Source organism: Peromyscus eremicus, chromosome 7, assembly GCF_949786415.1.
Source record: "Peromyscus eremicus chromosome 7, PerEre_H2_v1, whole genome shotgun sequence".
Lineage (NCBI taxonomy): Eukaryota > Metazoa > Chordata > Mammalia > Rodentia > Cricetidae > Peromyscus > Peromyscus eremicus.
This window is the reverse complement of record NC_081422.1, coordinates 81488072-81512527: the sequence shown is the minus strand read 5'-3', so window position 1 is coordinate 81512527 and position 24456 is coordinate 81488072.

Here is a 24456-nt window from a genome sequence, read left to right as displayed (position 1 = left end):
AAATGTTGAAACCCAGCAAGTGTCCTGGATTTGGTTGAACAATGACCTTGTCATGATGAAAGTCACATTGTCACATGAAGACACTGATAAGACTGTGCTCACACCCCATTTAACAAAAGAAACAGTCCTTCTATGAAGCATGCTAAAATAATTCTTGAATCCCCAAAGGTAGAATTGGTGGTATTCTGCTTTAAATATGCTTTTGTGAGAAAAGCAGAATTTGGAATGACAGGGTATACCTTTTGTCAGTTATAGACTGCTCCATGCTTAAGTATTATACATATCCAGGACTTTCATTTTTTCTTTCTTTCTTTCTTTCTTTCTTTCTTTCTTTCTTTCTTTCTTTCTTTCTTTCTTTCCTTCTTTCTTTCTTCTTTCTTTCTTTCTTTCTTTCTTTCTTTCTTTCTTTCTTTCTTTCTTTCTTTCTTTCTTTCTTTCTTTCCCAATTCTGTGGAACTATGGGTTGTGAGCAAAATGTGTGCTTGCTAAACAAACCAACCCACTAAAACTCCCATGGATTTGAATGCAATTGTTTTAAGGGGCATATTCAGAAATATAACCCATTTGGACCAGATCTTTTTGATTTTCAGTTTCCTTTTCCAAGTTATGGAATAAATTCTTTGAATGAACATACCAGGTTTGCACAGACTCATGAAAAAGCCACATACACTCCTTAAAATGTTTTAGAGGCAAAGATTCTGGTTATACCAGGCAGAGAAAACTAGAGCCTTGCAATTAGCTTCATTTGTGTAGGTTTGTGTCTGGTTTCCTTTACTCCATGGCTTCTAGAGGAAGATCAATCTCCATCCTGTCTAGTGAAAATATCAGTGTGCAATGAAAACATAACCCTTTGATGTATTTTTTGTAGGATTTTTTTCTCTTAGAAACTTTTGAGGCTTTGTCCTTCTCTTGGTGCTTTTATCTGTCCCACAAAGTCACCCACCAGAGCAGACACTCTGAAGTCCCACTGGGCTCCCATCAGTCCAGTAGAGACAGCCTACATGACATATTAGTCTTAAATCTAAAACATATGTTTGGAAAATGCACTGTTTCCTGGTAATAATTAAGAATGCTACTTGGCAGGTTGGTAGTCACATAAAACAATCATTAGTAAACCTTATATTTATTATGTCCCCTTTTTGTGGAAATGAAACCCATGGTTATAAATATGTGTAGGCAAATGGACCCAAAATGATGCACAGGTAGAATCATTTATAATGAAGATGAAAAGAACAGTCATTGATAGTTTCTTCTAATTGATTGTTCTTACAACAAAAGGCCACACACACACACACACACACACACACACACACACACACACAAAAGAGCCACATCAAAAAATTTCTATTTTTTAAAACCATCTAGAATAAACTCACATAAATCCTCAATTGGCACTGAAGAGTTCTGTTGTGCAACCAGCTAAGATAAGGTCCTATAGTCAGGAGGCATTTCCTTGATAAATGTTATATTGTAAAAACAAAAGTCCAGGTACTTAACCTGCTACTCATTTTGTTTAAAACTACACACACACACACACACACACACGGGCCGGGCGGTGGTGGCGCACGCCTTTAATCCCAGCACTCGGGAGGCACAGCCAGGCGGATTTCTGTGAGTTCGAGGCCAGCCTGGGCTACCAAGTGAGTTCCAGGAAAGGCGCAAAGCTACACAGAGAAACCCTGTCTCGAAAAACAAAAAACAAAAAACAAAAAACAAAAAACAAAAAACAAAAAAAAACTACACACACACACACACACACACACACACACACGCACACATGCATGCACACACGCACACCTACATTATTAAGAAATGATGTGCATAGCAACCACATCTAAAATTCTTATTTAAAAACTGAAATAGTTCTGGACCAGATGGAAAATGCACCACACTGAGTCTCCCAGGAGCAACTATCTCATCCTTTAAGATTTCAAGAACATCCCTATACAGCAAGGAAAGGTCTTTTGACTTGGGACCCTGCCTCCTGCAGTGTGTGTGTGTGTGTGTGTGTGTGTGTGTGTGTGTGTGTGTGTGTAGGGGGTTGTCATACACTAGTTAAAGTTCATTTTGAAAATCACATCTGCATACAAATACTGGTTCTCTGTACATGACAGATTGGCCCAGTGGGCAAACTCTGCCAAGTAAGCAGCCCCATTTTAGTGCCTTCCAGCTACGTGGTCAAGATGCAACACCAGATAACCAGCACAAACGGGCAAGAATGAGCCACACAATCTTACTGATCAACCAGTATTGTACAGAATGTCCAGACACTTCCTCCTGAAGACATAGAGAACCAGGAGTGGTGGTAGGTACTTGTTAGCCCAGCTCTTAGAAAGTTGAGGCAGACAGTTCAGGAGCTTGAAAAGAGCTCAACTGTGGAAGGATCTTAAGCTTTGCCAGGGATACATAGAGATACTCTCTCCACAAATGAATAAATAAATCAAACACATTTTAGGTAAAAACTATTTTCTGTGGTGTCACAAGAGGCAGGTAGAGTCCCCTTTAGAAAGTCACTGTATAAAGAGGTACACATAACAGAAAGTACCACTGTGGAAGACTTTTGTGGTGTACTCGCCCGCCACCGTCTTTGCAGGAAAGTGAAGAAACAGGATTTCAGTCTACATTTACTCAGTTCCATGTGAAATAAACCAGACCAGTTAAGAAATAACATTTACTTTGTTTTCTAGATTGCTGACTGTGAAAAAAAAAGTCTTTGTTGCAAAGTTCAAATTCCAAATAAAGCCAGGGATGGGGAATTCAGAAAGCCTCTGGAGGAAAGGTTTTAAAATTGAAATCATCTTGAAAATATGTTAGAGAATAAGTATGACATTAATTGTTTTTTATCTTCAGTTTTTTGTATTCTTATCTTCTCATTGGTCAGTATTTTCAATGCAAATTTTATAGCATTTTTTTTCCTTGTAAGTAACAGGTTTGAACATCACTCAACAAAATTTCTACATCTATTCACTCACTTTTCTACATTTACTGATTAATTCCAGTTGAGAGATCTATTTGATCTGTGAAGTCAGTCTTCCAAATTTAGATAAAAGCACACTGAGTAAGAAATCAATATCTAACAACCATATGTTTTGCCCTGGATTTTGTTATACAGTAAGTATTTATTAGTTCAATTAAATTAACAAGGGAAGAGGAGGGAATAGGGAAGGAAAGAAAAGGGAGACAAAGTAAGGGAAGAGGACAGAAGGGAAGGGGAGAAGAAAGAGGAAGAAGGGAAGAAGAGTGGAGCTAATGTAAGAGTAGATGAGAGACGAAGGAAGCTTTAGTGAGTTGTAGTCATGATTTAGAGACTAGAGAAAAAGACACTAACAATTATAAAGATGAGAACAGATGCAGCTCTTGGGTAACAGTAGTATATAGTTATGGTTAAGCACAAAAGCGCTGAAGATTAAAAAAAAGGATGCCTTAGGCTTCATTATGATTTTTTTTATTTACTAACTCCATGACTATTTGCAAATTACTCTAATACTTTCTATGTCCTCATTTTATTAGCTGTAAAATAACATCTAAAATAATGATTTGAGTGTTCAACACATAAATAAATAAATGGTAGCTAAGTGTGACTTGTGAGATGGAAGATTTCTTCCACGATTTTACCAGAATCATTTCAAGTGAAATGGGGACTTGACCATTGTCTAGATGCATCGGGATAGGAAAAGGTAGCTGGTCAAAGGAATCCAGGTCCATAGATATACAAATGCTCTGATATGGCTCTCATTAATTCATATTGTATCTACTAGGGCACATGTATAATGACATGACCAGTATTTTCCATCATTTGTAGTTTGGGATCAGCTCTGCTTCACATGGCTGTTCAAACAGACATTGCTTTCTCCATCTCAGTATCTCATGGCTTCACACTGTACTTTCCCATGGGGATCTCACTCTCCTCCAGTGAATCAAAGGTTAGGTATCATCATTACACTATTATAAGAGAGATACCCAAGAGCAATCATGTCTCCCCTTGTGATGAGCACCCCACAGTTGCTTCTTTCATCAAATATTTCCATTTTAAAAGGATAAAACATTTTAAATTGCAAAGACATCATTGAATATCCATTTTTTTCCTGATGATAAATTTTTCTTTGGAGTATATGACTATGAGGATTTCTTCTTGGTCTTAAGGTTATTGTAAATATAACATTTAAATCTTCAGCACAAAAAATATTCAATTCTTCAGTGCTCACAACTGGTCTTGAAGCTTCTGTCAGTGGATGAGTCCAGAGCACTGTGGTGAATGCAAACATATGTCAAGTCAACAGCTTATACTTCAGAATGCTGAGAGCTATCCCTGCTCTGATCTTCCTGCTCCCCTGCAGACCAGACTTTTGGAAAAAGAATGTTTTTCATTATTAATTTCACTATTGTGCAACTTGTAAAAATTAATAAAATTTAGCATAAATAATAAAATCAGGGGCCAGAAAGTTGGCTCAGAAGTTAAGAGCACTATTTCTCTTGAAGAAGACCTGGGTCTTATTTCTAGTACCCATATGGCAGCTCATAAATGTCTTTAACTCCAGTCCTAGGGGCTCTAACACCCTCTCCTTGACCTCTGTGGTCACCAACCAGGCACACGTGGTGCACATACATACATGCAGGTACAATACCAATTCACATAAGATAATAAAATAAATAAATCTAAAAAAGCAGAGAATAAAATTGGAGCCAGGCATGACAGTGCATGCCTGTTAAATTAGCACTAGGGAAGGAGGCTGAATCAAGAGGATCATGAGTTCAAGACCAGTGTGGGTTACATTGCAAGATTCCTCTCTCTCCCTCTTTCTCTCTCACACACAGAGAGAATCAGAAAAACATTGGATTAATTATTGTGAAACTTGGATATATGGCTGTATGAAATGATATATTTTATCAAATGACATTTGACACATAAAAATGTAGGAATGAAAGTGAATAGTCGTTTAATCTTCATATTGACTTAAGTCAATTGAAACTAAAAAGAATCCATAAACAGTATCTAGCACATGTTATGTACACAGGATGGTGGTAAGGCCTATAGTTAAACATACAGTATTGTATTTAGTTTCAGTATTTGATATCTAATATTTTATATCTAAATATTTTCTGTCTAAATATTTGAATAACCTAATTTCTCTAATTCTCAATTATAGTCCAAATAAAAGACCACCAGAGTCTATGAATTAATGAACTAACCAAGGTGATCTTTTTCTTCTCTCTCTCTCTCTCTCTCTCTCTCTCTCTCTCTCTCTCTCTCTCTCTCCTGAGATAGTCTCACTATATACCCAGGCTGGCCTAAAACTCACATTTTTACTGTCTCAGCTTCTAGCATACTGTATTAGTTATATCAGCATTTTCACCTGGTGAAATGGAATATTTTAAAAATCTAAACTATTAGGACATAAACTAAGCTAAAATTATTTTTCAGCTTCTAAATATAGTCTGATTGTATTTTTGTGTGTATGTATGTATATGTTCATGTATGTGAGTACCTAATCCTTGTAGAAATCACAAAATATCCAGGAAATGAATTTTGAAGAGCAGGCACCATTGCTGGGATCAATTATGTGGTGATAGAAAATCCAATAATTTAAATGGGCAATACTATAATGAGTTTGGGCAGAGGATGAGCTATAGCCATTTTGGAATCACTCTCCAAAGAGGATTGCTTTGGATTTTTCACTCTTCTGCTCTCCCGTCTCTGGCTGTTTCCCATTGGCCAAACTCCTTTATTAGCTTACTTATATAGAGACTAAGAAAATAGTCTACAAAGACCAGCACCTCCCCTCCTCCTCCATGTTTCACTCCCTTTCTAAAGGCAATGCATAGCAGAAGCACAATATACCCAATAGCATAGCCCAGAACACGGCTTTCTCATTTTCAACAACCCATAATATTTTTCTTACCACATAAAAATGTCTAGTTATGAAATTCTTGTTGTGAATATTGTGTGGAAATACATATGTAAATTCTAAGAGTAGCTGGAAAATATTCTGCAAGCTACATTGTGTTGAGGGAAATATTATGACAGAGTTTTTCCATATGCTGTATTCTTTAAACAGGGCTACACATCACAGCAATGTGGTATCTTGCTATTAGTTACAAAAAGGGTGAATAATACACGTGCTATAAAGTCCCTCTGACACACGGGGTAATTGAAATTTTATTGTGAGTATGTCACAACAGCCACAAAAAAAAAAGGCCATTCAAAATCTCTGCTCTTCTCCAAGGACTGCAGAACCACCAATTATAAATCACTTGTTTTTTAACCCCCATTGATGTGTTTATGATTACATTTTCACAGAACATATATATAGCTACTGATTCAGAAAGTTGGCTGCCATCTTAGCCATCACTTTCTGTCATTTAAGAATTTAAGAATTCAACAATTTCCTTACATTTAAAATTTATTTCTGTTTATTGATGTGCAGATGTTTGTGGATATATAGATGCATGTGTGCATGCATTTGAGTGTGTGTGAACAAGAATGTGTGTTTGCCACAGCACATGTGTATAGGTTAGAGGGCCACGCTGGGTGATGGTCCTCACCTTCCACCTTTTTGAGACAGGTCTCTCATTCACCACTACATGCAACAGATTAGCTGTCTCGTGAGACTCCAGAAATTCTTCTTTGTCTGCCTCCAATCTCACTGTAAAAGCACTGTGATTACTAAAGCAAGAAGCTTTACGAGGGTCCTAAGGATCTCAACTCAGGTTCTGATATTTCTGCAAGAGCTTTAATCTACTGAGACATCTCCCAGTTTAGAACTCACCAGTTTTAACAAAAATGTGAGGTGTAATTGTTTTTCTTTACTAAGTATGCATATTATGGCACAGGCCATTGCCACCGAAGTATTTTAAGTTAGTTTTTTTTTTTTTTCTGTAATGCTTAATCTTTTTAACTTCACAGACTTTATATATGAATCTATCTTCTTACAATCATCTTTTTATTAAAGGCTAGTTTATTGAGATAATTAAACATTTTTTTCCAATTGGGTCCAAATTGCTTGAAGTACATCTTTAGAGCCAGCATACAGACAGCACTTGGTACTCTTTCACCCAATTTCTTCTGTTGACTGTAGAATGACATGACTTAACCAATTTTTTATTAATAAAATGTTTCATTACAGTTCTATAAATTAGATTACTTTTATATCTCATTCATAGTCTGCTCTGATTTGTGTTGCTTAGTCTCCTGGTTAGCTTCAGCTGTCAACTTGACACAGCCTAGAGTTATCTGTGAGCTTCTTAATTGAGAGATTTTTCTCCATCAATTGGCCTGTGAGCATGTCAATGGGGTACTTTCTTGATTGCTAATTGATGTAGGAAGAATCAGCCCACATCAAGTGATGCCATTCCTGTGCAGAAGAACCTGAGCTATGTAAGAAAGGTAGCTGACTGTGAACCTAGGGTTAATCCAGTAAACTATGTTCTTCTATGGTGATTTCTGCTTCAGGTTCCTTCCCTGAGTCCTTGTCTTGGCTTCCCTCAATGAGAGACTTTAACCTGTGACACGAAACAAACATTCTTCTCTCCAAGTTGATTTTGGTCACAGTGTTTATCATAGCAACATAAAAGCAGCAAACTAGAACACTTAAGCTGATAACACCATGTTGACAAGTAAGAAATTAGAAAAAGAGCTTGAGAAAATAAAACACTGGAAATACCGAGTTTCTGCATAACACAATGGAGTAAGACAATAAATACTCTGGGCTAAGATTGAGGAAACCATGTTAAATCTCAGAGACCAAGTAAGTCACATGTTTTTTCTTGCTTTCATTTTCTTTATTTGTGAAATAAAAGTGATGGAATATACAAGGCTGAGTTTACAAATTTCATCCATGTTCTGGACATACAGGGTATAATATAATGAAAGAAAAACCTCACAAAAACCAAACCTGGTAATAGGAACAAGAAACAAAGCATGAATGATAAGTAGTAACAGAGTCTATGGTGGTCCATGGAGACAGCATGACCTATATGGACTGCAGGCGTGGGAGTCAGTTTTCTAAAGCTGGAAATGAGCTCCAAAGCTAGGGCTTTGGAAGTCTTCTGTATCTGTAAGACAGACACTAGGAGAACTCTACTTATTGTGTTAGGCACTATAGGGAAATTTGATTAAATTAGAACTTTTATAGAAGTATGGTAGGCACAAAGCATTAGAAACAAAATTTTGTGTGGTAGTATGTAGAATCAAGGGTAAAAATCATTTGATCCTCACAATAGATGCAGAGAATTTCTTTTAATAAAACTCAACACCCTTCATGATAAAATCCTTAGAGGAACTATTCATAGGGAGATCATACTTTGATATAATAAGGGTCATATAGGATGAACTCAAAGACAACATCAGACTGAATGGAGAAAAACATTTTCTCTAAAATCAGGAGTAAGGGTGTCTACTACTATCACTAATTCAATTGTGCTTGAAATTTTAGCAAGCAGTATAAGGCAATAGAATAATTAAGAGAGAGATAAATAGGAAGAGAAGATCAAAATCATTCCCATTTGCAGATGATATGATGCCACACTTAGAAAGACTCCACCATATGAATCTTAGATCTGACAAATAAATCATCAAAGTAGCAGGCTACAAAATTGACATATAGAATTTGGTACTTCTTCTACATACACTAACAGAGTTGTTGAGAAAGAAGCCCAAGGAAAAGTTTCATTTATGATAGCTTCAAAAATATGCCTAAGAATTAATCTAACCAAAGAGACATCTATAGTGAAACCTTGAAAACACTGAAGAAATAGTCAAAGAAGATACTAGAAAATAGACTTCCTCTATTGATGTATCAGCAGAATTAATATTGTTAAAATGTTGATATTACCAGTTGGTCAAAAGGCCCAATCCAATCTGCATCAAAGTATCAATGGCATTCATGAACCTAGGAAAAATATCTGAAAGTTCATATGGAGGTCTCTTGGCTTGGGTGGGCAGAAATCAACCAGCAGTCTGGCTGGCACCTCTGGTGCCGGGAGGTTGGGCACCATTATGATGAGCGAGTGTAGGGTAGGGAATTGGGAGAGAGAAAGAGGCAGAATGGTTCATGTGCTGGGAAGAGAAGTGGGTCTTAGGGGTGAGGTTGGTAAGGAATGGGCTGATATGGATGGCCTGCTTGCCACCCAGATCCATGGTGATGACTGGGCACGAGCTACTGTCAAGGATCATGTCTTAGGCTGTGGCTCTGATACATCTGAGGGTATCTGTCTTGATGCCTATGGCTCCTGTTACCTCTGAGGGCCCTGTGGATGCCCAGAGTCTGGGCCACCACTTGTAACCATGTCAGTGTCCAAGGAATGTGCCTCCACAGGGGCCACGACAATCTGGAAGGTCAACACTACCACCCGGGACCATGGTGACATCCAGGCCAGGAATGCTGCTGAAGGCCATGTCTGGGTGCATGGTCCTCCTCCAGCTGGACTCTGTGTTGACTTTTGTGGCTCCTGCCACCACCAAGGGCTGTGCAGAGACCCATAGTCTGGGCTAACTCCTGAGGTCATTTTGGTTTTTGAGGTCAACCTGCTGCTGGGACTATACAAATCTGGGTGGCCTGTGCTGTCACCTGCGGCCATGGTGTTGTCTGAGTCCATGGCCCTATCACAGCCAGGGTCTCTGTTGATGTCTGTGACTCCTCTTAACATTGAAGGCCGAGCAGATGCCCTGGGGTCAGGGCTGCCACCTTGGGACATGTTGGCATTCAGGGACCACACTGCCACCGGGGCCATACTGATATGGGTGACCTGCAATGCCAGAGAGGGCCACCATGACATCCAGACTTAGCTGCTGCCAAGGACCATGTCTGGGTCCGTAGTCCAACTGCAGTCTGGGTCTGTGCTGATATCATGGTCCATGTTGTCACCAAGGGCCACACAGATATCATGAGTCTGGGCTGCCACCTAGGGCCATGTTTGTGTCCAAGGGCTGTGCCTCTGCTGCGGTCATACACAGCTGAGTGGCCTTCAGTGCCACCCATGGAGGGGGGCATGGTGTCATCTGGGCCTGAGCTGTTGCCAAGGGCCATGTCTGGGTCCATGGCACTGCTGCAGCCTCATTCTGGGTTGAAGCCTGTGGCTCCTGCTATCATGGAAGGCAGTGAGGATAAGGCTGGACAGATAGCTCTGTACCTCACCTGAGCAGCACAATAGAGCTGACCATGTTGGCAGGGATTCAGGTGATCTGCCTCTGAGGGTGTGAGAGCAGGAGAGCTGCTCTTCTATCCCCCTCTTCTATCCCCCTCAGCCCTCAACATCCACCCTGTAGCAATTGGGAGAGCAGGCCCTGCACCTTACCTGGGCAAACTAATAGAGCTGGCACCAGTAGTCTGAGTGCAGGAGAGCCAGACCCAAGGGCCTGAGAGCAGAACTGGCCTCACTCCTTGATACCTGCTGCAATCGGGTGAGCTAGCCAGAGCAGTACTGGAGAGCTCGCCTGGGTGGTGATGATGAGGGAGAGCTGGCAGGCTGACCAGCCAAGCTACCACCCAGGCCCAGAACCAGGGCGATGTGTTAGCCCACCCAACATCTACTTAATCTATGAACTGCAGGAGTATATGAAGGAACCTGACCTGCAGATCCAAAATGCAGGGTCTCTATGATAGAGGACAACAGGATATCCAAGATGCATTCAAGTGAGAGCCCGTTATTGATAGTGTAGCAGAAGCCAGAGGCCTCCAACTAGACCAATGAATATTTTCAAGTAAAGATTGTGGACTAAAGGGTATATACTGTGTGACTCACTGAGCCATGCCACAGCTTCCATGCTGAGAAATTATTTGTTTTGGTTTGGTTTTTGGTTGTTCTTTCAAATTTTGTGTTTTTTAGGGGGGGGCGGGGAGGGCAGATTGCAAGGGCAGAGGGTAGATGTGAGGGAAGGGGCAGATGAGTAGGATTGGGAAGCATAATGTGAAATCCACAAAGAATCAATAAAAAGTTTTTTTAATGTCATGTAAACCTGTAATACTCCCCCCAAATCATATGGAAGCACAAAAGACCCCAAGTAGTCAAAGCAGTCTTGAGCAAAAAGAGTAGTATTGGAGGTATCACATTACCATTAATATTAAACAATCATAACAACAACAACAATGGCATGGTATTGGTATAAAAAAATCACACATAGAACAGTGGTATAGAATAGAACACCACAAAAGAAACCCACATACTTATAGTCATCTGATTTTCTACAAAGGTTCCAGAAACATACACTGGAGGAAAGACAGATTCTTCAGCAAATGCTGCTGAGAAAACTGTATACTACATGTAGAAGAAAGAAAGAAGCTGGATTCCTATCTCACCCCATACAAATACCAGTTCAAACTGGAGCAATGACTTTCAAGATCTAAGTATAAGCCACAACTTCATGAATAGGAGTACAATAGCTCAGGAATAATAGCAAGAATTGATGGATGGGAATTGTACAAAACTGAAAAGCTTCTGAAATGCAAAGGAAAATAATGGATAGAGTGAAGAGAAAGCTCACAGAATGGGAGAAAAATCTCTTCTAGACATTCATCTACTAGAGATTTAGTATCAGGAATGTATGAAGAAATGAAAAAAATAAACACAAAATAACAAGTAGATCAATTAAATAATCAAATGAAATGAATAGGTAGTTCTTAAAAGAAGAAATAAAAATGTCCAGTAAACATATTTAAAAACCATTCAAAATCTTTATTCATCAGGGAAATGCAAATAAACCATTTTAAGAGTCTATCTTAATCAGTCAGAATGTCCATTATCAAGAATTTTAAAAAATGGGAGTAGGAGAAATGCTTTAGTGGGTAAAGTGCCTGCTGTCCAAGCGTAAGGACCTTAGTTCAGATCCCCATTACCTTATAAAACCAAGTGTGGTGGTATGCATTTGTAACCCCAGCACTGGAGGGGTAGGGATAGATCCTGGGGCCTTACTGGCTTGTTGAGATAGCCAAAATGACAAATTTCAGAGGAGATCCTGTCTCAAAAATAAGTGGAAGCCGTTGAGGAAGATATCCTGTTGTCAACCTCTGACTTCCATACACGAGGTGTATACACCTGTACACAGACAGAACACACACACACACACACACACACACACACACACACACACATGCACCTGCACAATTAAAATGATAATGGTGAGACTGTAGGGGAAAGGGATACTCATACACTATTGGTGACAATATAAATTAATTTAGCTGTTATAGAAATTAGTATGGAATTTCCTCAAAAACTACCATTTCCTCCAGTTGTGCAAACCCTGGGAAAATACCCAAAGGAACCAGAGGCCACACACATATTTAGTCTAGCATTATTCCCAATAGATTCCCAAGTTGCATTTTCAACCTGGGTACCCAAGGGATGAGTGGGCAAAGGAAATACAGCATATACACACAATGGAATTTAATTCAGCCATAGAAGAAAGAACAAAATCTTACCATGTACAGAAAAGCAGATGGAACTGGACATCACAACATTAAATGAGCTAAGCCAGACTCAGAATGATAGGCAGGAGTTCTGTGATTTCTTTCATGTGTGCGAGATAGGATCAGGGAGGACATGACACTAGAGGGTATTAGTGATAAAGGATGGGAACCATAAAAAGGGAAGGAGGCAGAGAATAAGAGGGTAATTAGGAATAGATAACATCAAATAATATTACATTCATGTATTGAAATGTCATAATAAAATCCCTGATTTGGCACAGTTAATATACACCAATAAAAATTTAATAAAGGAATAAAGGAGTTCTATTACATGTTTTTCCTTATGTGCTGAATCAAAAGAAAAATGACAGCATGAAAGTTGAAGGATATTAATAGATAAGAAGAAAGTAATCAAGAGATGGAGGAAAGAGAAAGTAATGGAGATAGATATGATTAACACATGCAAGTGTACGCACATTATATGCACATATGGAAATATCAAAATGAAATCACTTGTTCTGTATAATTAGTATGTGCTATTTTGTAAAAAGAAAACAAAACATCAAAGAGTGGCACTTGAGTAGGTTCAACAACTCATACAACTCCTGTGGTGTAGAGAACTCAAGCTGATACTTTAAATGCAAAACTCCTTCCTTTTTAAGCTGGTGGAATATTCGGATCCTGGGCCATTGAATGTGCTACTTCATGGCTTTATTTCCACGACTCCCAGCATAGAGAAGTACAACAATAACAAAGGAACACTCTCGGGAATTACACTACAGTGGGAGGGTCAGTTTGTGCTACAAAGGGTAGAACTAAAGTAGGTAGGGAGCACCACAGGGCGACACAAAGGGCAGATAAACTCTGAGCCTTAAAAGCATGACAAGTGTTTTCTTCCAACTCCACCTCATACTCTCTCAGAAGCATTGCCATAAACTACCAGATTGGGCCACAGGGCCAGAATGTTTACAGACTAGGAGCTCCTATGATAAATCTAAGCTAAAACTAGCTACATTAAAGGTGTCTATGCAAAGGCCAAACAAAAAATAGGGGCAAGGTTATTACCAAAGAAAAAGCCAAATTAGCCCTCCAGATTCACTGGCTCTTTATTAACTTCAATATCCCTAACTTGGGAGTTCACAAAATTGAGCAATATACTAGCTGGCCAATTGCTTTGCTGTAAGATAACACTTCTGATGTGTGGTTTGTTATAGTAATTGCTCAGGATTCTTTGCATAAATGGGAAAGCTTTGTTTGCTAAAAACACTCTTTTCTAGAGCTTGATATATGACTAAAATAGAATAAAAGACTTGGCATCTCTATCTTCACATTGTATCTCTTCTTTGTCCTGCCTCAAAACATTCGAGTCACATTCTATGCAGTCTGCATGTGGACATGCTGATCATTTGGAAAATGTTCTATCTATGCAAGACTACTGTATGTTGGAGCTGACAACTTGCAGTACTTGACAACATGCTTCCACTCTACTCTTGTCCATCAGCACTGCCTTAAGGCCAGTTAGTGCCAGGTCATGAGGCCTGCTATAACTCAAAGTTTCTAATGGAGTTCACTGCCTGCTAGACTACCAAGTACAAAACTGTGATGCTTGTGCACAAGAAGAGCATTTTTTTTGAAACCTTGCCCACGGCTAATGAGCAATCATCAAAATTTAGCCTGCCCCCAAAGCAAAACAAGCTTATTGTATTCCTTTTGGTCACCAAGCAGGAGCTAATCCCCATCTCCATCACTGCATCTCCCTTCAGCTGGATGCAGTGTTAGCCTGCTTGGGCTGATGTCCTAATAAAGTTTCATTTGTCTTGTTTGTCAGCTATAGCTTGGTCTCATTTCCACTGTTTTCATGCCCCCAAATCCTTCCAATCAGTATCATAATCATACTCTCAAGAGTGGCAGGTAATATAAGAAGACAACAAGTGACCTGTGTTCTTATTTGATATGTTTATTAGATTAAGAAGTTAACTCTTGTAGTATCAGAAAGTGATAAAGAAGCTGACAAAGAAGAAGAGCAATTAATAGTCCTACCCAGCTGCAAAGTTTCACAGCAACAGCTGGTCCATCAAGATATCCCCAGTGGATCAATAGTGGTACCTACATCTTGGGGGTAACCAGTAATTTTCTAATTGGACTCTAGGCTTACTCAATAGGAGGGGATTCATGCCTGGTATTATAAATCTAGCCAACTACTCTTGTCTGGAGAGGCATAGATCCCAGAGAACCTACTGCTACCATTTTCCTAAACCAGTATAATTTCTAGATCTATTGTAAATATATATCCTTAAACATATAGATAGGTGTATTTTTCAATTCTCATCAAAGAAACTTCTTTTTGCCACAGGAAGAGGACACCACAGAGGTCCACAACTAGTCAAAGTGCAAAGAATAAATGACTTTGTAGTGCCCAGACAAAACTGGTACATCTATAACACACATTTGAGGCTCAGGTAACATTGCAGAAGAGTGGGTAGAAAGAGTGTAAGAACCAGAGGACTAAATAGTGAATTCTAGACATGACAAAGATGTTGAAAACACCAAATGTCAATAATATTGCTTCCCAAAAAGACATGCATAATGACAATACCAGTTGACATGTCAAAGTGAATAGGAGACACTTCACAAATCCCCATCCCTGGATGAATAGCTATTGACAATCAATAGCTTCTGAAAATGGGAGAATCAATTTTCTCTAGGGGCAAGCCCCCTGATAAGTTATTCAGTCTCAAGGGGTCAGCTCTAAGCACATGCAATAAACATTATAACATTAATAATAAATAGCAACATTAAATAAACTCAGTAGTGTGTGTGTGTGTGTGTGTGTGTGTGTGTGTGTGTGTATGCAAGAGAGAGTGGGGAGGGAGAGAGGGAGGGAGGGAGAGAGAGAGAGAGAGAGAGAGAGAGAGAGAGAGAGAGAGAGAGAGAGAGAGAGTACAACATTAAATAGACTCAGTAGTGTGTGTGAAGAAGAGGTCATGAGTTTATGAGGGAGTTGGGGAGGATGCAAGAGGAGTTCAAAAGAGAAGGGAAGGGTGAAATGATGTAGATGAACTCATTTATGAAATTCTAAAAAAATAAATGAATAAAAGAAATTACATCTAGACAGACAACTTCACAGCATAGATGTTATCTTATATCAAAGCTAATGGCTAGTTAATGTGTTACCCTGACACATTTGTTCTAACTTTCAATACATACTTCTTGCTCAGTCTCTCCATGGAGGGGTGAGGCCTTTGGATTATTGCATGTTGGAAATCCTTGTATGTTTTCTTGTGGACACTTTATGAAAATGATTCATCCAGACTCCCAAGGCTCCAATTATTTAGAGAATAATAAAGATTAAAGATTGTCACAAAGCATGCAAAGTGAGACTCATTCTAGATTTATAATTTCCTATGACTTTAGTAGTTATTTGTCATAAATATAATTCAATAAGATTATATTTAAAATTTGCCTTTTAGCAAAACTTTCAAAGATTTAAATAGCTTTTAGAGAATAAACAACCTTAAATTTTTCTTCTTTTTAATAAAATCAGATGTATTTCAGTTTTAACACATGATGTTTTGATGTTTATAAACTCTGTGAAATAATTATCATAGTGAATCTAATCAATATATTCACCATTTCACAAAATCATCATTAATATAGTCATTAATAATGAAATAGTTAAGATTTATTATTTTTCAGAAATTTTAAGTATGTGGTATAGTGTTTATTGGTTGACACAGATAGTGACTACCCTCCATCCTACTACCCCTATTCAGCCTCCATTGGACTGGAAATGCAGGTATGGACCATCATGTCTGCTGACTATGCTCAATTTAGTATTTTCTTTTTTGAAGATTTCATATATAAATGATACTATTTGGTATTTGCCCATGGACAGTAGGCAATGAATCTCAGTGCACCAATATCACAAAATGAAGAAAAGTCTCTTTAAAAAATTGGCACTGGGAAAATCGGTATTTCATATGCAGAAAAAAGGAAGGAGAGAGGGGAAGAGAAGGAAGGAAAGGGTGGTACCCTAAAGATATAGGTACGGGAAAGGACTTTCTGAATAGGATTCCATTTGCCCAGGAATCAAAGTCAACAATTGACAAGTGAGACCTCAGAAAACTGAATATCAGTATGAAGGTTCCCCAAAAAAGTTAGAAATAGATTTACCACGTGATTCAGCTTTGTAATTCTTGGCATATATCCATAAGACGACATTCTACTCTAAATACATGTGTTCATTCTTATTTATTCCTGCTTTACTCACAATCATCAGGAAATGGAAACCGCCTAGATGTCCATCAGTGGATGACTAGGTAACTGTGATCAGCTTGGCACCAGGAACAGCCCTTACTGGGAACCTTGGCTGGTCAAGATCAAGAGAATAAGATACTGTGGAGTTCTCAGTTCAAAGTGGGACATCTATCTCTATCACACCCTTCTCCAGGAGAGGCTCAGGGATCATTGTAGAAGAGGGAAAAGAAAGAACAAGAGACAGAAGTGGTGGGAAACTGTGTATCAGGCACAATAGGACAGTTGCACATATAAATTTGTGAACTCATGGTGGTTGTGACAACATGTACAAGACCTGAGGAAACCTAAACCAAACAATCCCAGCACGGAGGGGAGAGTAGGTGTGAAGTGCAATCCTTAGCTGAGGAGCCATTAGTAACTAATGAGTGCCAGGAGAGAAAGAAAGAATTCACTTTAGGTAACAGTGTGGACCCCGGTGGGTCTAAAAGCTGCAGTGGATGGCTCCATGCCTAAGAGTGTGTAGGCAGCACAGGAGATAGTGTAGTAAGTCTTGTTTTGATTTTTCTTTTTAATAAATTGGGTGGGTGTGGAATGGAATGGGATTGGATCTTGGAGGAGATTGGGAGGGTCTAAAGACAATACAAATAATTCATATATAACACATAAATATATATTATATAGTGTATTATATGTATATATGATATAATGCGAATTTCCTGAAAATTCTTAAACTGTGGTTCCAAACCTGTGCCTGTGTATTCATCGTATGCTGGAAGCAGAGCACTCCACAATTGAGACTGAGCACTCCAAATTGACTCTGGACTGTCTCTGCTTCTCTTTCTGAAGTTTTCTTTTCTTTTTTGCTACTGAAATTAGCATTTCCCCACCATCACCCACTTCATAGGATTATTGCTTTTCAACTCTTCTCAGTATATTCCCCAGGGATTCTAGCAAACACTGTGTTGACACCTCTTCCTTCTCTTCCAGAAACATACTTTACACACACACACACACACACACACACACACACACACACACACAATACAGTGTATCAACGTGTAGCCCCACCTGGCCTCTAAATTACAGAGATATACCTGCATCTGCCTGGCTTTGCTGAGTGCTGGATTAAAGGCGTGAATATCAGGGGCCCAAAATATGTACTGCCTTTATCATCATAATCAATTGTACAAATCAATAAGTTTCATTATAATTCACTCCTTCCTCCCTTCTTCCTTCCTCTTCTTTCTATTTTTTTCTTTCTTCCCAGTCCTGGGATTAAGTCTAAGAGCCCAGACTTGCTCGGCAAACATTCTACCCCTAAGCCCATTTTTTTTTTTCTGGTGCTGGGTATTGAAGCTAGGACTTCACACGGTAACATTTTCATATGTGTGTATAACACACTTTGGTCACTCAATTTATAGTATGTAAGTGCCAACTTTCAATTTATTAGTGATATCATGCCAACTTTTGCAAATCTAAGATAAATTCCAAGAAATAAATTTCTGAGGTAGAGAATATGAGCAGCTTTTTAAGTTCTTGTGAAATTGCCTTATGAAATTTCTGTTTTACAAATTCACACAGTACAGTTACCCATGAGAATTATTAGCAATTATATAGTGTTCATTAAGCATAGTTCATTTTTCCCCAAATCACTGCTAAGGTTATCAGTTATATGTGGGGACAAGGAGTTAAGAGGTCATGAACCTCTGAATAATTTCGTGATGGAAAGGTGTTTTCCTCCTTACAGAATTCCCCCTTCTCTTTCTCTCTCCCCTACACTTTCCTCTCTTCTCTTCCCCTCTCCCATTCCTTTCTTGTTCTGCCCTCTAGATTGGAGGCACTTTTCTCCTTTTCTTACTAAGGTTAGTGAAGTCCCATCAATGTATTAAAGAACTATCTTGCGACAAAACTAGTAAGTCACCATTTTCTTTCCCATACTCTAGAAAATCTGTTTCCTTTCTTACTACTATCAATGTGTTTTGGGTTGTAGCATCATTAAAAATCTAATTATTTCAAATCAAATAAATAGGACTGCAGGCAGCTCCCTGTCAACTTGTGACTATCCATCTCTACTTATCTATCTATCTATCTATCTATCTATCTATCTATCTATCTATCTATCTATCTATCTATGAATCTAAGCAACTAGATTCTTAGTGACTATTTCAGAGGAGATTATGACCTTGTCTTCTAGAACACCTGCTACATGTTTCCTGGATTTATTAGGGCTAACATCTTCCCATAGTTTCTGATTGTTTGTTGGACATTTTCCCCCCACTCTTTATTTTTTTTTAACTTCTTTTAGGGCACTGAACTCTTTTACCTCTACTACATCATCTTCTTTTCAAAATATTTGCTGTTCCCTTTGGTCTTTTCTTCTTTTCACTCTCCCTTTAAAAATGTCTCTTATTTTAATATTTGCATGCAAGTATACAATACATTTTAATCATTTTTACCACCCATCACCCTTTCTCATTCCTCTGAAACATTTCTTATTTACAACAAGTCTCCTTAATGCTTCCATGGATTCATTGTGCATAGCCTACTAAGTTTAGTTAGGGATGGCCTACTAAATTTAATCATTTCTTATTTACAACAAGTCTCCTTCATGCTTCCATGGATTCATTGTGTATGGCCTACTAAGTTTAGTTAGGGATGGCCTACTAAATTTAATTATGGTTGCTTGCATGAGGATGGGTGAAAGATTGTTCACCAGAACAGAGGAACTTATCGGCAGCTACACCATTGAAAAAAGTGTCATTTCTTCTCCATCCACCATTAATTGTCAATAGTTCCTCTGGGAGGTGTAGGGCCTTATGAGCCCTTCATTCTTCCATGATGAAATGTTGATGGCTCAATCATGTGTGAGTCTTGTGTAGGTAATCACAGGTGCAGTGAATTCATGAATTTGACGGCCATGTTATATCTAGAAGTTGTTCTGTATCACATCTCCTTACTTTCTGGCTGTTCCATTTTTTTTCTGTGCACTTTTCTATGATTTTCTCTGAACTTTTGGAGATGGTACACATAATCCCTTCTTCTCAGCACTTCAACTAGTTATTATTATCTGAATTAATTGCTGCCTGCTGTAACAGAAGCTTCTCTGACATAGGTTGAGGAAAAAAACTAATCTATGAATATAAACACGAGTATTTAGAAGGCAGTTCGACTAGTTGTTCATTTAGCAAAATGATAGCAGTGTGTTCCCCTTTAGGACCCATGATCTCACCAATGAACAGTTTTAGCTGGGCACAGTGGTGCACAACTTTGATCACAATTCCTAGAAGGCAGAAGCAGTGCATGTCTGTGAGTTGGAGGCCATCTCAGTCTATACAGCAAGTTATAAGCCAGCCATGGTTACGTTGTGTGTCCTTGTCTCAAAGAAAGAAAAAGAAAAAGAATTTAAGCAGAGGTACCCTCCAGGGGTGGAAGATGGTCCTCCCAGATGTCATAGGTTATCAAACAAAAATCTCAATGCCAGGTGTGGGATATCTCCCTCTGTGTTGTTGGTCCGGGAAGCCCCCAAAACATCCCAAACAATATAAGCTATTGATATTGCTCTTGGTGGTTGTGGTGGTTTGAATAGGAAAGACTCACATTGGCTCGTATATTTAAATGTGTCATCATTAGGGAGTGGCGACTTGAGAGGGATTAGGAGATGTAGCCTTTAGAGTATCTGTAACTTTGTTGAAGGAAGGGTGTCACTGGAGGTGGGCTTTGGTTTTCAAAAGTTTAAACCAGGCCCAGTGGTTCTCTCTTCCTTCCTATTGCCTTCAGATCCAGCTGTGGAACTCTCAGCAACCTCTCCAGCACCATGTCTGCCTGCACGCCACCATGTTCTTTGCCATGAGAGAATGGACTAAATCTCTGAAACTGTAAGCAAGCCCCAATTAAATACTTTCTTTTTATAAGAGCTGCCATGGTCATGGTGTCTCTTCAGAGAGATAAAATACTGACTAAGGTATTTGTTCACCCCAAACTGCATGATAAGACCCTATTGATGAAGGCACCATGCACTTTGGTCATAGGAGACGGAAAAAATCAATGACCTGAGCTGGAAGCTTCCTCTCTGCTGGCTCGCTTTCAGAATGCTAGAAGGTACTTTGCAGGCTGCTGGGCAAAATCATCATCGGTAGTATTACCAAGCTATGAACACTGAAGGCCACACTAATGACTGGGAAGAATGTCGCTTGTCTCCTCTAATCAGCACACTGCCAGCCTCTGAATTCTTTTCCCTGAATTAAAATCCCAGATCACCACTTACATAAGTGACTCAGCTTCTCACTCAGGTTCCCAGCCTACAAAATAAGCATAATGTCTACAATACCAGACTATTGTGAGTGAAACCTTGAATATCTTTCTTTAAATTCATGTATGCCAGAAATTTAACTTCATTTCTAGAAAAAAAAAAAAAAAGAGCCTCCAACCCTCACTGTCTGGGTTGATGTGAATTGGAATCTATTTATTAATGAACCCATTTATGTCAGAACCTCAAAACCTTGCAATTTCTTGGAAACGTTGAGGGCAATATGGACCACAGGTCTTTCTGCTCTTGTTGGTATGTCTGATTTCCTATATTCCCCAAAGGCAAGCCAATGTTGACACCTGGACCCCAGCAGCACTGTGTCTCTGTGCTAAGTATGTATGCAGTCATCTTTGGCATGGTTATGAGCACTGCAGCTGTGCCATTCCCAGATACTCTCAAGCTATTCTTCCTCTTGTGACTACTGCCCCACAAGAAAGCCACGGTCTCCCCTTGCTAGGGAGCTACAGACCTACTCTCTTTGTTCACTCTGAGGACTCCATGTGTTTGGGGAATGTTTTATTGCTATTTAATGTGGAGGAAGAATTTTTCACCCCTACGTCCTTTTGAAACTGTAATTGAAAGACTATTTTCTAAAATGGATTGAGCTTTAAGAAGTAAGTCTACAACATTCCTGGTGTCTTCTGCCCTCAGCTCTTCTCTGAAGAAATGACACATGGAGTTGGTTAATTTTATGAACAAAAGGAAAGAGGGACAAATGAGAGGAGGAAACATATAATTATCATTGCTAATCTAAAAAACTAACTAGCCAAATGAGGACTTAATGAGACTGTGCCTCCTCTCTCTCTCTCTCTCTCTCTCTCTCTCTCTCTCTCTCTCTCTGTTTCAATCTGTTCCCCCATTTTTTTCTAGTAGCAAAACACTGGTAATGGGAGGCACAGAGTGGCTCATCACCCTCACAGGCTCCTTTCTTTGTGGAAATGAACTGACCTATCCCAGTCCATGCAGACATGAGTTTTTCTGGTCATCCAACTAGTAAGACTTCAAGACTCAATGGAAACGATTACGTGCTCTTTGTTCACTTCCTTGGATATCCTTGGACTTGGAATTGCTCCTTTTAGAGTCTGGTAAGTCCTGGCAATGTGGGCCCTGGAATCCTGGATTTTTTTTTTTTATTGGGGGAGACTAAACCTCTAAATGTATCCTCAGGTCGAATTAACCATAGCCTCAATGTAGTATGCAACTTTCACTGTGTAATCATTTAGCAAATACTTGGCAACAATTCCTGGTCTACTTGTGGGAAAATGGGGAGGTAAAGCAAGTATCTAGGCTGCTTTGCTTCTTCAGTCATCCAAGGGAAGAGTTGTTAGTCACTCCACATAGTGACTGAAAATAGATGTCCAGTTCAGGAAAACCTGAAGAACAGCAAACTATAGACTGCTTTCCATAAGCATTCGCACAATGTGTTCAGTAAAAAATGAAGGGAGTGTTTGAGATGCTCATCAGAGAAATCCCTTATTACAAGCAGAGAAATAACTGAGGTATGAATCACTCATTTAATATATGGTTACAGAGAACTTTCTCTTTTCCAACTCAAGATTTTTCCAACTCTTAACAAATGGAAGGCTCTACTAGAGGTAGCCAAACTTCTTTTAAACACTCCAGAGCAATATGGTAATATCAATAGTCAATCATTATTTGTCAGTTTAGTTTGACAATTCAATAAAGCCATCTCTATGAAAAATACAAACATAGTTGAGTGTAAGTTTGGATTATTTGGTGTAGAAGATCCATCTTTTTGGGAGAAGCAAAAACTGTTTTTCTCTATGTACATGTAACTCATGGACTCTGGATAGAAAGTCAGTTTTGTAAAGATGAGGATCTTGCTCTGAAGCCCTTAGCCAATATTTAGGTTTCTGGTCAAAACTCTCGGGAAAGTTGACTCTGGCTTATCCCTATAAGATACTATTTGCTCTATGAAACATTGGAAGTATGTGCATCTGTGGTATGAAAATACCTCTTCTATTTGAAAGGGAAAGGCGATGCCTTTTACTTTAAAAAAAAAAATCGTAAGTCAAAAAAGGAAGATGCAAACCCCCACATAAGGAAGCAGGAAATCTGACCTCTAAGTGATCTTCAGGTACAGGGCCTTCTGAGGTCCTGGTACGTGTGCTGTCGTGAATCACTGACCCTTCACTTCAGTTCATTGCAGCTTTTCCAGCAACCAGAAGACTGTTCCAGGGTCACTAGCCGCCTTCTCTGCACTACAGCTAATCAGCATTACTAAACAAATGTGGAGGGATGTCAGCGGGAGGAGGGGAGAGCAGGGCAGCTGAAATCTCCATGCTTGTACAGTTTGAGGAAATGCTTTATGCCAATTCATGGTTTATGTCAGTCAAGCATATAAAAGTTACTGTGGCTACAAAAGGCCATAAAGATGCACTTTTAAACTCTTAAAAAAATAAGTCACCATAATTACAGCTTATAGTACTGTGTGTCCCCCGGGTCTCTTTGCTGTTTTTAAGATACCCATGGTGAATGAGGTAAAGGGAGGAGGGGAGAGTGAGGAGAGAAACCCGTGGAGTCTGTGCAGAGAAATGCAAAACTGTTCAGATTCACACAGGCTCTTGCTCTCTCACTTACTTGCTCTCTCCCTTTCTGGTTCATTTCTTAATAACTCTCTCAACTTTGGAGTTGAGAACTGGAGCCAGTACAGTGTAAGAATACCATCTCCCCATGTAATCTCTGGTGGTGTTAATTACCTGAGAAAGTGAAACAGCTCTTTTAAACCTTATTTAATGTTCTAGAAATCCCTTCTTGAGATTAAACTTCTATGTATTTACCTGAGGCAGAGTTCAAGGCAGAGCCAGTGGAGAGGCTGTGAAAGTGGTGATGGAGAAGGAGCCTCTTCAGCTGTGGTGGGTGGGAGCCCCTTGTTATGGCAGGGGTGGGTAACATTTCCCATAGCCTCCCCTGACCCTAAGTGCTCCATTTCCCTCTGTCCATCGCTATTGTCTCACTGCAGTCCTTGTCCTTCTCTCTGGACCAGACCATGGCTTCCTAACCCGGCTTTTGGTATTACCATTCTCTTCCAGAGAACACAAGTTCAATTTCTAGAACCCATGTCAGGTGGCATACAATCACCCAGAACTCCAATTCTAGGTGATCCAACACCTCTGGCCTCTGAGAACACCTGCATTCACATGCACACATGGGTACACACACACATACACACACACACACACACACACACACACACACACACACACACGGAGGGGCACACGATTTTAAAGAAACAATTTTAAAGCATGAGCATTCTGTGAATCCCTGCCTTGCAATTGACTTGTCCATTTTAAAGCATGGTGGCCTTCCTCCTTCCCAATAGAGGGTCATTGTGATCCATGTACTCAAAGAGAAAGTGCTGTTGGTACACACTCTCTCCACATTTCTGTTGCTGAGGTGAGAGTATCCTGTCTCATTGAAATAGTGAGCAGTTCTCTGGGGCTACAGAGAAGAGGAAGGCTAGAGCTTTCT